Source organism: Humulus lupulus, chromosome 1, assembly GCF_963169125.1.
Source record: "Humulus lupulus chromosome 1, drHumLupu1.1, whole genome shotgun sequence".
Taxonomy (NCBI): Eukaryota; Viridiplantae; Streptophyta; class Magnoliopsida; order Rosales; family Cannabaceae; genus Humulus; species Humulus lupulus.
This window is the reverse complement of record NC_084793.1, coordinates 220,404,182-220,416,810: the sequence shown is the minus strand read 5'-3', so window position 1 is coordinate 220,416,810 and position 12,629 is coordinate 220,404,182. Positions and strand designations below refer to the sequence as shown.

Here is a 12,629-nt window from a genome sequence, read left to right as displayed (position 1 = left end):
AACACTGTTCAAGGTAAGAGTTGATATGAAGGGAAAATAGTTTAAAGACATATTTAAGAAGAAATTTGTTCTTCAGGCCAAATATACAATTATATGATAATAGTGATTAATTAATTAATTACAAATTAGTTGTAGTTAACAAAATTAATTAATATTTAATTATTGTATAATTTTTCAAATTATATTAAATAATTAAATTAATTTCAAATTTTAATTAAATAATTAATTGATTATAATTTTCGAAATTATAATAAATTAAATATTTATTTTCAAAACTTTTGGATTTAATTAATTGGTAGAATTAATTAAATATCTTTATTTGAGTGGGAGATAATAATCTGATAAGTTCAAATTGGATTTGAATTTGAAAGATTAATATTTATTCAAATAATTAATTATATTTGATAATTAATTTGAATTCAAATTTGAATTAGTTATTAGGTTGTTAGATCTTATCTAAGAAAGTAATTTGAATAAATAATTAAATAAAAATTGAAAAACCAATTTCCCTAAAAATTAGGAAGCTACACGTTCACACACAGTCCATGGACTGTGTGTGCATGTAGGGCATTTTCAGGGATGGGATTTTCATTTTTAATTAATTAATGGATAATTCAAAATTTGATTTTTGGATTTTTTCATTTATAGAATAATTAATTAATTAAAAAGTAAATTGTAAAAATTAATTTTTTTAATGGATAGTTCAAAAGTAAATTTTTTCATTGAAAAATTCTGTAAGGCCCGAGCCCCGGGTTCCGAGCCTCGAAGCCCAAGCCTCACCTCGCCGGACTGGTGCGGGCCAAGCCCCTGCGTGCTGCCTGCCTAGGCGCCCTGCGCACCTCGCCCAGCAGAGTGCCCGCGCCCCTACGCCCCTGCCCAGCGCGCGCCCCTGCGCCTGCGTCTGCCGCACGCCCAGCGCGCACCTGCCCCCTGCCCAGCGTGCACCCCTGTGCCTCACCCAGCTGCACGCCTGCGCGCCCCAGCGCCAGCTGCTGCTGTTCCCGTGCGCCCCTATGTGCCGCACCCAACAGCAGCCCGTGCACTCCAGCCGCATGCCCCATGCCAAGGCACCATATGCAGCCGCCCCTAGGGTTTCTAAACCCTAGGGCTTGCATCCAAAAATTGTCCATTTAAATTATGGGCTTAATTAAGTTATCCCATAATTAAAAATTATTTTATTTTGAATTATTTGTATGAGCCCAAATTCAAATCTGGGCCTAATAACTTATCGGGCATTAAACCCAAGTTAATTATTCTTAAAATTTGTTTAAGATAATTAAAAGTTATTTTAGTTCAAAATTAAATGGATAAGTGGCTTAATGGATCAAGACTACTTGTGAAGGCCCTAAGTAATAGATAGAGATCTATTTAGGTCTTATTTAGTTTCTTACATTTTTGTGTATATTTTTGCAAGTGTTGTAATTTTTCTAGAAATACCCAAGACACCCGGCCCGCATTTATTTATTTATTTAGCTAGAATTTATTTATTTAAATGTTTGAATATGATTAAATTGTATAATACTATATCATGCATTTTTTTTTGACATGCCATACATATAACCCACACAGTATTTAAAATTGTGCATGCATCTCATATGAGTAGAAACATGCCTTAGGATTGTCCTATGTGATTATATGTTGGACCATATAATATTAAATCTAGTTTTTAACTAGTTTAAGAGCGGAAATAGATTTTAAAAGTTGTTTAATTTCTAGTATTTAGTAAAATTGTTTTATTAAATTATAAATGATATTCTTAGTAATTATAGAAAAATAAAATTGAACTACTTAGGGCATAGTTCTATAATTTTATTTTTGCTTAATTTGATTAGTAATTATTAGAATATCATTTGGTAAAAATAGATCACTTTATTTTTACAACCAATTAAAAAGTATAGGATGTTTTGAGAAAACACATGTTCTAAAATAGTGAGTGGGAGAGAGAGTTATGACAATAAGTCCTATGGTCTCCATTATTAGTTAGCACCAAGCACTACAAGAAAAAATGTTTTTAATAACACCGAAAATATGTTATCAAAACATACGATAACACTTTCTGATGTGTTAAGACCGACTATGTTATCGTAGGTCAGGGTACTTTACATAACACTTTATCAGTGTTATACAGATGTGTTATTGTACTGTCAACGATAACACAATTTCTATGTTATTTTAATAAATAGATAAGTGTTGAATTATGTTATTTATAGTCGATTATATAACACTTTTTTTGTGTTATACTACACTTTAGCATAACCCTTTTTTTGTGTTATACTACACTTTAGCATAACCCTTTTTTTGTGTTACACTACACTTTAGTATAACACTTTTTTTGTGTTATACTACACTTTAGTATAACACATTTTTTGTGTTATACTATACTTTAGTATAACACATTTTTTGTATTATACTAGACTTTAATTTAACACATTATTTGTGTTATACTACACTTTAGTATAACACATGTGTTATATTAGCTTAGAGAAACATAATCTTTTTTTACTTACACAAAACTAGGAAAACAAATATGAAAGTTGAAGCCAAATAAGGTAACATAAATAGATTTTTATTAATTACTCAAAATGTAATTACAATATTTAGTCTACTAGTCTAGGCTTAAGAAATCATATTACAACATAATTTATGCCCAATTTAGATTCCTTTATCACTAAATAAAAAACAAGAAATGTACACAAAAATTAGTGAAATACATTCTTCCATTCTAAAGGCCTCAACTACAAATGTTGTCAAGAATTGGTCCAAAGAAATCATCTCAATATATGTGCTCATTGTAAAAAAAAAGTCCATTTATTATTAATATGAAGAAACAATTCATACATTTTGTACTAACTTCTATCCCCATTTATTTCTTCTCTAAAGACCTAGCAAGGTTAATTCCTTTCTCTAAAGTTCAATAAAAACATAGCATTGATGTGTAAATAGCTTTGGCAAAATTCTCTCTATGATAGGTAACAAACAGGGCATCAAGTATGGCATCCAAATTAATAAGTAGAATGTGAATATGGCTATTAGAGGTCCTTTATGAAGCCCATGCTATTCCTCTTATTCTCCCAAAGTTTCTCTTTCTTTCTAAGTTCGAAGTGGGAAATGTGTTTAGAGTTAGGTTATGGGAAACAAGACAAATAAAAACTGGGAAAAAAAAAACAAAAGTGGAAACGTTATCTTTTTGTATTAATAAACTAAAATCTGTTTCTGGTCAAGAAAGCGAAAAGCACTAGCCTTCCAACTTAGATTTCACGAGAACTTCTAAGATTTCTAATTGCATAAATTTTTAAGTTTTTTAGCCTAACTAAATAACCATACACACACACCATACCTGAATCATGTGCCATACACACCGCCAAGCTTTTCGAGAAAAGACAAGAGCCATAATTTCCACAAACCTGAAACATATTCAGAAGGTACTGTTAAAATTTACACCGTTCAAAATATCTTTCTATAAAACAGAAACATATTCATATGGGAATCACTTCCAGGTGGGCTCTATCTCATGCAAGTGGCTCTTGTGACTCAATTCATAAAACCTCAAACCATCCAAACACGACTTTAATTCATTTTATAAGTAAAAATCAAATATTGAAAATCAAATGGATTTGTTGCAGAAACATTGGGTAAAGGCCAATTTGATATATTATTATTTAGATAATTACTATGTCTTGTATAAGACAAACTAAAGTATCAAACAAAAACTCTGGAAATTGTCATGTTTTAAGTTCATATATGGGAATATGACATTATAAAAAAGGAAACCTCATCAAAATTCTGCCAGGAAGAGATGCTTTCATAATACTATGTGGTAATTCATTTCAAGAGGGAAAAGAAACTCTATACCTAATAAACTTACAATAGAAACTTGAACAAAACTAAAAGAACAGCTCCCAACAGCAAAGAAACAGAGCCAAATGACTGTTTATTTAGTTAGCAAACTATGGAATTGATTTTTATTTTGTTTTTCTTTCTCATATCAGAAAAATAAAGTTAAAATTATGCCTAGCATCTCTGATTTAACAAATAAGTAAAGCAAGAAAGAAGGAAATAAAAAAGAAAAGAATAGCAGAAAAACCACAAGGGTAAAAAAAAAATTGCCCAACATACACTACATCCAACCAATACGAGAAAAAGAAAAATCTAAAACGCCACTATAATGGAGGCTATCTAATTGCCAGAATAAAGAACTATACAAAAGGAGCACCCAGCAGCATAAATAGAAAGTAATTAGACAAAAGGGTTGCAGATGTGGTAACTTCTCTACAGGCTGTTGTACAAATTTATAAAAAGAAAATAATACATGATGTGTAAATGTGACAAAATTACCATATTCATTTCATACACCAAGAAACACTACTTGTGCAAGGAAACCTCTAAGAGCCAGACCAATGACTAATGCTATTCCCAGAACAATAGAAGAAAAGCTTCAGACAAGACATAGTATGGAACTAAAGAAGTTCTACATGTTAGCATTCAGAGTGAAGAAAAGAAAAAATCAAAGAGAAACAACAAACTAAGTGGTTCATACCAGTAACTGTTGTAGGGCAGCAGGACAATTTGAGAGATATTTCAGTGCAAGAGTCAAAAGAACAGGAACTGAATCCTCTCCTGGGATCATCATATCTATAATGTTATCAGCTATTAGATCATATGTTAATTGACCACTTGTGTCATTTAGAAGAACATCTATTACATCTCTTGGAGCCTCTTTGGTGATCATCCCACTACTACTTTTCCTGGCTTCTAAAATTTTCTATACTTGCTTCACCATTTTTTTCTTTGCCTGAAAAGAGAAGAGGAAAAATATTTTGTACCAACATAATTAGTAATCATGAAATAAGGCAAGATGTGAGTAGTAATAGATTAATAATAACTAACTTACCTGTAATGATCTGTGAAGCCTAGTTCCAGGAATGTTTATTGGTAATGACATGAGGCCTGTAATGAATTCTTGAAATTGTTTTCTTAGAGACTCCATTTCCTCACCAGGATCCAAATTAATCAATGCCTTAACTAGTACTTGAAATGCAATATGAGAGAGAGACCAAAAGGGGGTTTAGTCTTATATGTGTTATTAACTTTTAAAAAGTACCATTAAACATAATAATTGTGAATCTGTTTTGACAGACAATTATTCAAACAAACTTATTCTGAACCCCATAACAACTGGTTCACCTTTTCTATTTAGCAAATCATTTTCAAACCTAAGTAGAAGCCAGAGATGGGGTATTTCAAAAATCAATAATTATTACTTTCATTGTTTCACAGACAGATTCTTTATCCCACAAACAAATAAATATTTATGAATATAAATAAATCACCCCTAAAAATATCTTAACCACACAAAAAAGGCCAAAGGTTTAAACTTTAAAGATAGAAGGCATCTTTTGTTATTTGCTGTGTCTACTTCAAACTCTTCCCAAAAAAACTAAACTCATATGAACCAAGTAATAGTCTTTATTTTTTATTTTTCCTTTCTAAACTTCAAATATTAAAGAATATCCTCACAACTCATTCCCCAAGATCAAGATGTGTGAGAAAGAGAGCTTACAGTTTTGGTTTCATCTGGAATGTAGATGGGTTGGTCATGGCTCCAATTTGTCATAGATTCTTGGACATACTTGTACATGTCTCTGGTGATTTGAGCCTTGAGATGTGGAGATTTACAGAAGCCACCCACTAGTCCATGGATTCTCCTTTGCAAGCTTCCATTGATACGCAAAATAGAAGACTTTCCCATCAACTCAGTCAGAGATTTTGGGTAAGAAGGCACAAAAACCTTGGCATCAAGTACCAACAGAAAGAAGTTGTTAAGAAACCCAATAGTTTTTATAATTTGACCCTGAATAATGAGAGAAAGAAGTTCAAGTTAAACCAAAGAGCTGCAAGTACCAATAGAAATTATGAACTAATAACATCCTAGAAATCATTGAAACATGATGAAGACAACTGAAACAACACAATATAACAAACCTCAACAGCTCCTGCATTCTGAGGTTTATACACAATAAATTGTTGAAATTTGAGATCATTAGCGATGTTTTGATGTTCCACAACTTCCCCACTAAGTATTATTCTGAAACTTGTTGGTAGAAATAGTTAAGAAATGCAAAAAAGAGATGAGTGAGAGATAGAGAGAGAGAGGGAGCCGAGAGAGACAAAGAGAGCAGAAATAAAAATGTAGAAAAAAAATACAAACCTGGAAAATGGGACAGATCTTGAGCTGAACTGGTCCTGCTCACAACATTGTAAATATTTTCCTTTATGAGTTATTCAAAAAAAAATACCAAACTGAATTGACAATGTTTTGCACCAAGGGTACAATGTAGAAGAAGAATAAAATTTACCAGTCTTAGAATATCTCCATGTTTCTTATCCTCTGCTTCAACAGCTCTGTCTAGAATACCCCCTGATGTGGCACTAAATGTGGAGAAAAAGAAAAATTTACAAAATTAATTAAATGAAAATATGTCAAAAGAACAACTGAATTGAAGAAAAGATGAATTTTGCATAAGAGTTTCCTTAAATTGCAGAGTGGGAACTCAAAGGGCTGTCCACAAGGAAATATAACAAATCCATATAAAGTCAGAACAGATCAAACTCATATGACTTTATTTGATTAGTTATTATAATACTTTTCTAATAGTCTAAACTTCTATGGTGTATAATTTTGATAAACTTCTTCATCAACAGAAGTTTAATGAAATTATACACCATAGAAGAATTCTACTATCATTACAACTGGTTCCTAAATAATCTGAATTAGAAATTTAGTACTATAGTTCTGTGAGATGGAAATTAAGAGCTAGAGAGACTAAAACCAAAATTCAGGAACAAGTTAAAACTGGGGAATGCAATCTTCAATCTGAGAATCAATCCAATTTAAATTCAATAGTTATCAAATGATTTCACTGCCATAATCATAGCTGCCACTAAAGCAGAAGATCATATTGACATAAGTAAGTTCATACAACAGATATTTATGCTGAAAAATCTTCAACTCTCTCAAAGTTCAAGCATTACATGGACATTGTAATTTTCAGTAGGAACTGTGAAGATTGTTTAAAGAGAGTTCAAGAGTTAGTTATGTAAGCTAATTCAGTATGTGGCAAAGAACTAGTGCAATAACAAAGTTTTATCGTGACACACAACTACTTATAACAAGACAGATGATAAGAATATTAGGCCTTCTTTGAGGTTTAATTATTCCATAAAAAATAAAAAGAACTAGTTACTAATTAGGCCTATAATTATTGGCTGAATATATGTCTAATAAGATTATAAGAAATGTACTAGGCATACTAAGTGATTATTATATATATTGCCTAGTGTTCTAAGGGAAGAGATATAAAAAAAAAGTTGATTATAAACAAGAGATGCAAGAGAGTAACTTTAATAAAAAGAGAAAATCGTATACAAAGTAATAACAGGATATGGAAACTCCAACAAACAGTTATAAGAATTCAATATTTAGGTTTTCTCTAAGTGGATCAAAATTGAAAACAGCAGCTAAAAAATTCATCTTTTTTTTTTCCAAATAAATTTCATTAAAGTTACAGTTGAGAACTCTTAGTATTGATTTAATCCTGCATAAGACTCCCCATTTCGTATATAACAGTCAACATGACTACAGTGCAAATATTTAATCAAATATACTTTGTACTTTTCACACTTGTGTTTATTTAGACATCACACAAACAAAGACAGCCATAAATTTATAGAACATACCAGCAACATGAAAAATAATGGGTTTAGCGAGGTTTTCCTGCTTTTCAAGTTTTGACCCATGACCTCTCCGTGAGACCGAGCCATCCACAACCCTCCGCAAGCCCGAGCCCTCCAACCCCGTCCATAGCCCTATCCGTGAGCTGCATTTGGAGTCTTGATCAAGGTCCTAAAATATGAAAACATAGAAAAACAGTATATTCATGCATAATTTTCAATAGAAATGAAAGAATATATATTGTACAATTTTCAATAGAAAGGAAGGTCCAGAAATTTTCAATATATATTGTAAAAGCCTTAGATATGCAAGTCATATTTGCTAGCTCAGTTTCACAAATTCATTTAATCATCCCTGGAACAGGCATGTAACGTTTTTTTAGCTAAAACAAAATGTTATAATATCATTTCAAACTTCATAGTTACAAGTCTTGGCCAAGTCGCTCACCATATGAACCACCAGAATCAGGCAAGATAACTATTAACAACTGTAGTTGTTTGTTGATAAGTATCTTCTTGCATTGCTCATGAACATATCTCAAAGCCCTCTCAATTTGGTTAGCTGGCCAAGCGCTGCAGGGAATTACTGGTCTAGTTTGGAAGGCCTTCCAAGTATCCAAAATGATAAAAAATGTCAATTATAAACAGTCAATGCAATGTCACAGTAAAAGATATGAGACAAAAAGATCCGGTAACCATACCATTCCCCTATTGAGCTAAGTACTGACCAATTCTGAACAAAAGCGATCAGGAATATCTGAATTGATACGCGAGAAGTTCACACATGTCCAAAACTCAACTTGGCCTCCATTGATCATTTTCTATCATAACCCAAAATAAAAAAAAAATAAGTCAATGAATCATACCTCTTCACATACATCATAACAAAATGGAGTTATAAAGATCATTTACTTACTTTATTGGACATATTCCATTGCCCAAATCGAGGATGCTCAGTAGCCTCCCTCCCAGTACCTCTGTATAAAAGCTTCATGAAGAAAAATAATAGAATTAGTTCCAATTGAAAGAGTAGAACTCACTCGTCAAACGCAAAAGCAAGCACATATTAGAAAAATACCACTGGTGGAGGCAAAACTCGAGCATCAACCATTGTCAAATTGTTTGCAACACTAATTCCAAAATCCTGGACAAGTTCCTGATCACTTTATTTATTCTGCTTAACAATTCGCCAAATGCTTTCTTCCCTGTCGTTTGGTCTTTGACAGGTTGCCCTCAATAGATTGGTTACTTGCCTTTCATTGAGTTTCTTAGAGTGTCTTTGCCCCTCAACAATTGTACAAACCTATAACAGATACAACATTTAGAAATATAATCATGAAAATAGCTGCTGTCCAATAGAACTTAGCACGCAAAAAAAAAATGTTATTGAAACTATGATGGGAACCTCCATGGGTAAGTAAATAGGCTTTGCTGCATTTCCTGCTTGCAGAGCAGGCCATGTCACATGTCTGAGTTTGATTTTGTACTTGTCTTGAAAGTAAGCAACAACTGAAATCTGTGTCATCTTATCATCAAGAGTAAACCTAAAATAAAATATAAACATGTTAGTAAAACAATTTGAAAGTATAGGTAGAGAAATTTAAATACCACCAAGAAAAATCTTCCCAAATTATTAAAATCAAATAGCAGCACATAGCACATACCAACATGGAATAGTTAAGGTCATGACATATGCACACTCACATTAATTTTTTCAGTGGCTCTGTCGATATCCCAATAATCTTATAAGTCCTTGTATTCTGCAAATGACTGCATGCTACTTTAACCCCTTTCAAATTTTTCTTTAGCTGCAGCAGTAAAAATAGATATAAATTTCTTTTAATAATGTTAATAATAGCTAAGAAAATCACCGATATCCAACTTAGTAATATACAAGAACCTGGAGCTGGACTTGATCATGCAATGGCCTTAGATCGTCTCTCACATTAAAGTTTTTGAAAACGAAATCAGATACCCTTATAGTTTCATAAAAAGCCCTTGCTGAAACATCTACAACAATTGGATAAGGTAGTTTAGAAAAAGAAACGTCAGTCCACTCGGTAAAAACCATCTAGATAACAAAAATTGTTGTAGGGCATCACATAACATCTTCCATATTAGATTTTAGCATCTTACTAGATTATGTGTGAACCGACATTAAATTGCACAAACGACGACCTTACACCATCAGGTGGTGCACCATATGGTGCCTTGTAACAATATAAGCATAAAAGAGTAAACTAGCTAAAGGCAATATCAATGTTAAGAGAAATCCCCAACTGAATTGGCCTCAAACTTTTATAGTACCCTTTCCAATAGATTATGCCATCTGCAAGCTCACCAGGACGCCCCAATGTGAGGCTAAAAAACGACCTCCCAACAACAGTATACCTACAGTTAAAGATATACATAAACTCAAGCCATCGACTAAAAAAAACTCAGCACTTTTAACAACATACAGAGTACATTATTATCAAGTTACATAACATATACAAACCAAAATAAACTACCAGGCACTGAATTTTCAAATGAAAAAAAAAAAGTAAAGCAGTAAGAAAAATTTATAAAGAATAGCATTTTGTTCTAAAGCCTGAAGGCAGTATTGAATTACTTATCCGATGGATCTCCTCTGAGAGAAACATCCAGTGCTTGAATTTTCTCTTGAGGAGCATCAAGTTGCCTGCTCTGTAAAAACTGTCGCAGATGATGTAAGTCTGGCTTCGAAGCAAACTTGATGGTCACCTTAAATTCACGTTCCCTACGGCTAATTAAGGGAAAAAATATCAAATCATAACAGAGTACATAAAAATGAAAATAGTATTACTCAAAATGTCAAACTTAATGTAGTATATAATACCTCCTGGTACTAGAGCTTCCAGTTTCTCTATCATTGTCAGACAACTTTATAATAAATTCTTTGGAGGAAAATGGCAACTGCCCAGCAGTGTAGATAGACTTCCCGCCATCATAAGCAACTCTCAGATTAGCCAAATGAAAGGCACGGTAGAGAGTATCCAGCTGTTTGATAATGTCACGGTTTACCTTCTTTGATGTTACTTCAGGACTTATCATTTTACTCATATATCTCACTGAAGCATTCCATCACACAGTTATTATGCATAGGTTTAGCAAAGCTTATTTTTATATAACAAGACCAATTTAAGCAGTCAAACTAAACAAAATTTACAGATAAATTGACACAAACATCAAATAACACAAATACACTCGATACATACAAGTTTAGCCTACATACAAACATTCATTTATATTCCAAAACACACCATATTTAAACATAGAAACAAAGATCACTATTATCATGGTTGCAATAATAAAATTAACAAAGAGAACATTAATGATGAATCATTGATCAGTCATGAAACAACAGAAAGAGAAATTGAAAGAAAAATGGTACTTAATGTGAGGATTAGGGTTATAGTTGTAGAAATAGATGAGTGAAGATGGATAAATAAAGATGAAGAAGTACATACCCATGCCGATGAGAGCTTGAAATTGAGATAGTGATTGCCAGAAATTGAGGAGCAATGGGAGAAATGTGAGAGAGAGATGGAGATGTCGAGAAATGGGAGAGAGAGACCAAACGTAAGATTCTCAGATCTACCAACGCCATTGTTGACTGTGTACAGAGCTTTCTTTTACTCTTTCTCTTTTCTCTTCTTAATTGAGACTAAGTATGAATAAAGTTGAGCTTTTCTCTCATATTTTCTCGGCAACCAAAAAAATAGAGAAAGAAAGAGATAATTTACTTGAGAACATCGTACGATCATGAGCGAAGCTGAGACAGGGGTCTTTCAAAAGGCTCATATTCTTGTATAGACTGTAAGCCTCATCTTCGACAAGGGTTTCGCTGAAGTAACCCTTGGTGGTCAATCGGTCGACGAGGGCCGTCCATTCGGGCCAGGGGTGACGAGAGTCTTCGGCGTTGTCTAAGGCGGTGACAGTATCAATGGAAGTGGAGGAACAGTAGCAAGGATTAGGATTTGGATCGTGAAGGAATAAAGGGTTTCATCGAGTTGATAATGGAAGGGTGTAATAGGGATGGAGCTTTGTGTGAAAAAATATTTAGTGTGAAAAAAAATATAAGTGGCGGGCTCCCAAATAAGTTATTGCCCTTTTTTTCCCACACACACACACATATATATATATTTATATAAATATACCATAACTCTTTTTAAATAGTATTATAATGATGTGTTATGGTAATGGGTGTTTGGTGTAGTGAAGGTAACATGGAGAGGGCCTCGCGGCACCATTGCTTGTGTCCCCCTAAGGAAGGCTTCCGACTGTGTTATTCTCAAGGCAAACTTCTTTTTCAAGAATAGGATTTAATGATGTATTTCAAGTTTGACTGACCCTAAGGCACACTCTTGAGTTAAGTCATTGATCTAAAATAATGGGTTACACTCACAAGGTACATTAGGCTTTCGAGCGAACTAGTGTATTCTTGACCAAACAAGCTGTTGTTTATAAGTCAAAAGAGAAATATTGATCTAAGTTTTAACTTATAAATTTGAGAACTTGTCTCAAAATTAATTTGGAATTAGTCTGACCTACCCTAAGGCTGGTCCATTAATGTTCAAATTAATTAATCGTGGAATTGGTAATTATTTTTTATGTGTTTTTTGTTGCATTCATGCATCATATTTACTATTCCGAAAATAACTGATATTTATTATATGCATAGATTCATTTTGTTTATTTATTTATTTTCAACTATTATGTCTAGCTCAAATCCAGTATCTTCTTCACTTGCTAATGAAAAGTTGACTGGTGAAAACTACATGAAATGGAAATCAAACTTGAACATTGCATTAATATGTGAGAAGCCTAAAAAGTCATCCAAAAGCAAAGAGAACAAGAACACTAAAACCTCCAAAAGG

General features: G+C 32.8%; 1 long non-coding RNA gene and 1 pseudogene across 1 annotated transcript; both read right to left on the bottom strand.

Annotated features, from left to right (window-relative positions):
* Positions 1-3,326: 3,326 nt before the first annotated feature.
* LOC133827591 (uncharacterized) lies at positions 3,327-5,240 on the bottom strand. The gene is made up of 3 exons (XR_009890266.1): positions 4,892-5,240; positions 4,538-4,792; positions 3,327-3,404 (listed from the first exon to the last, which is right to left on the bottom strand). It is a non-coding gene; the product is annotated as an uncharacterized LOC133827591 (long non-coding RNA).
* A 2,523-nt stretch (positions 5,241-7,763) lies between these two features.
* Positions 7,764-10,803, bottom strand: LOC133829697 (protein argonaute MEL1-like; annotated as a pseudogene).
* Between the last annotated feature and the right edge of the window lie 1,826 nt (positions 10,804-12,629).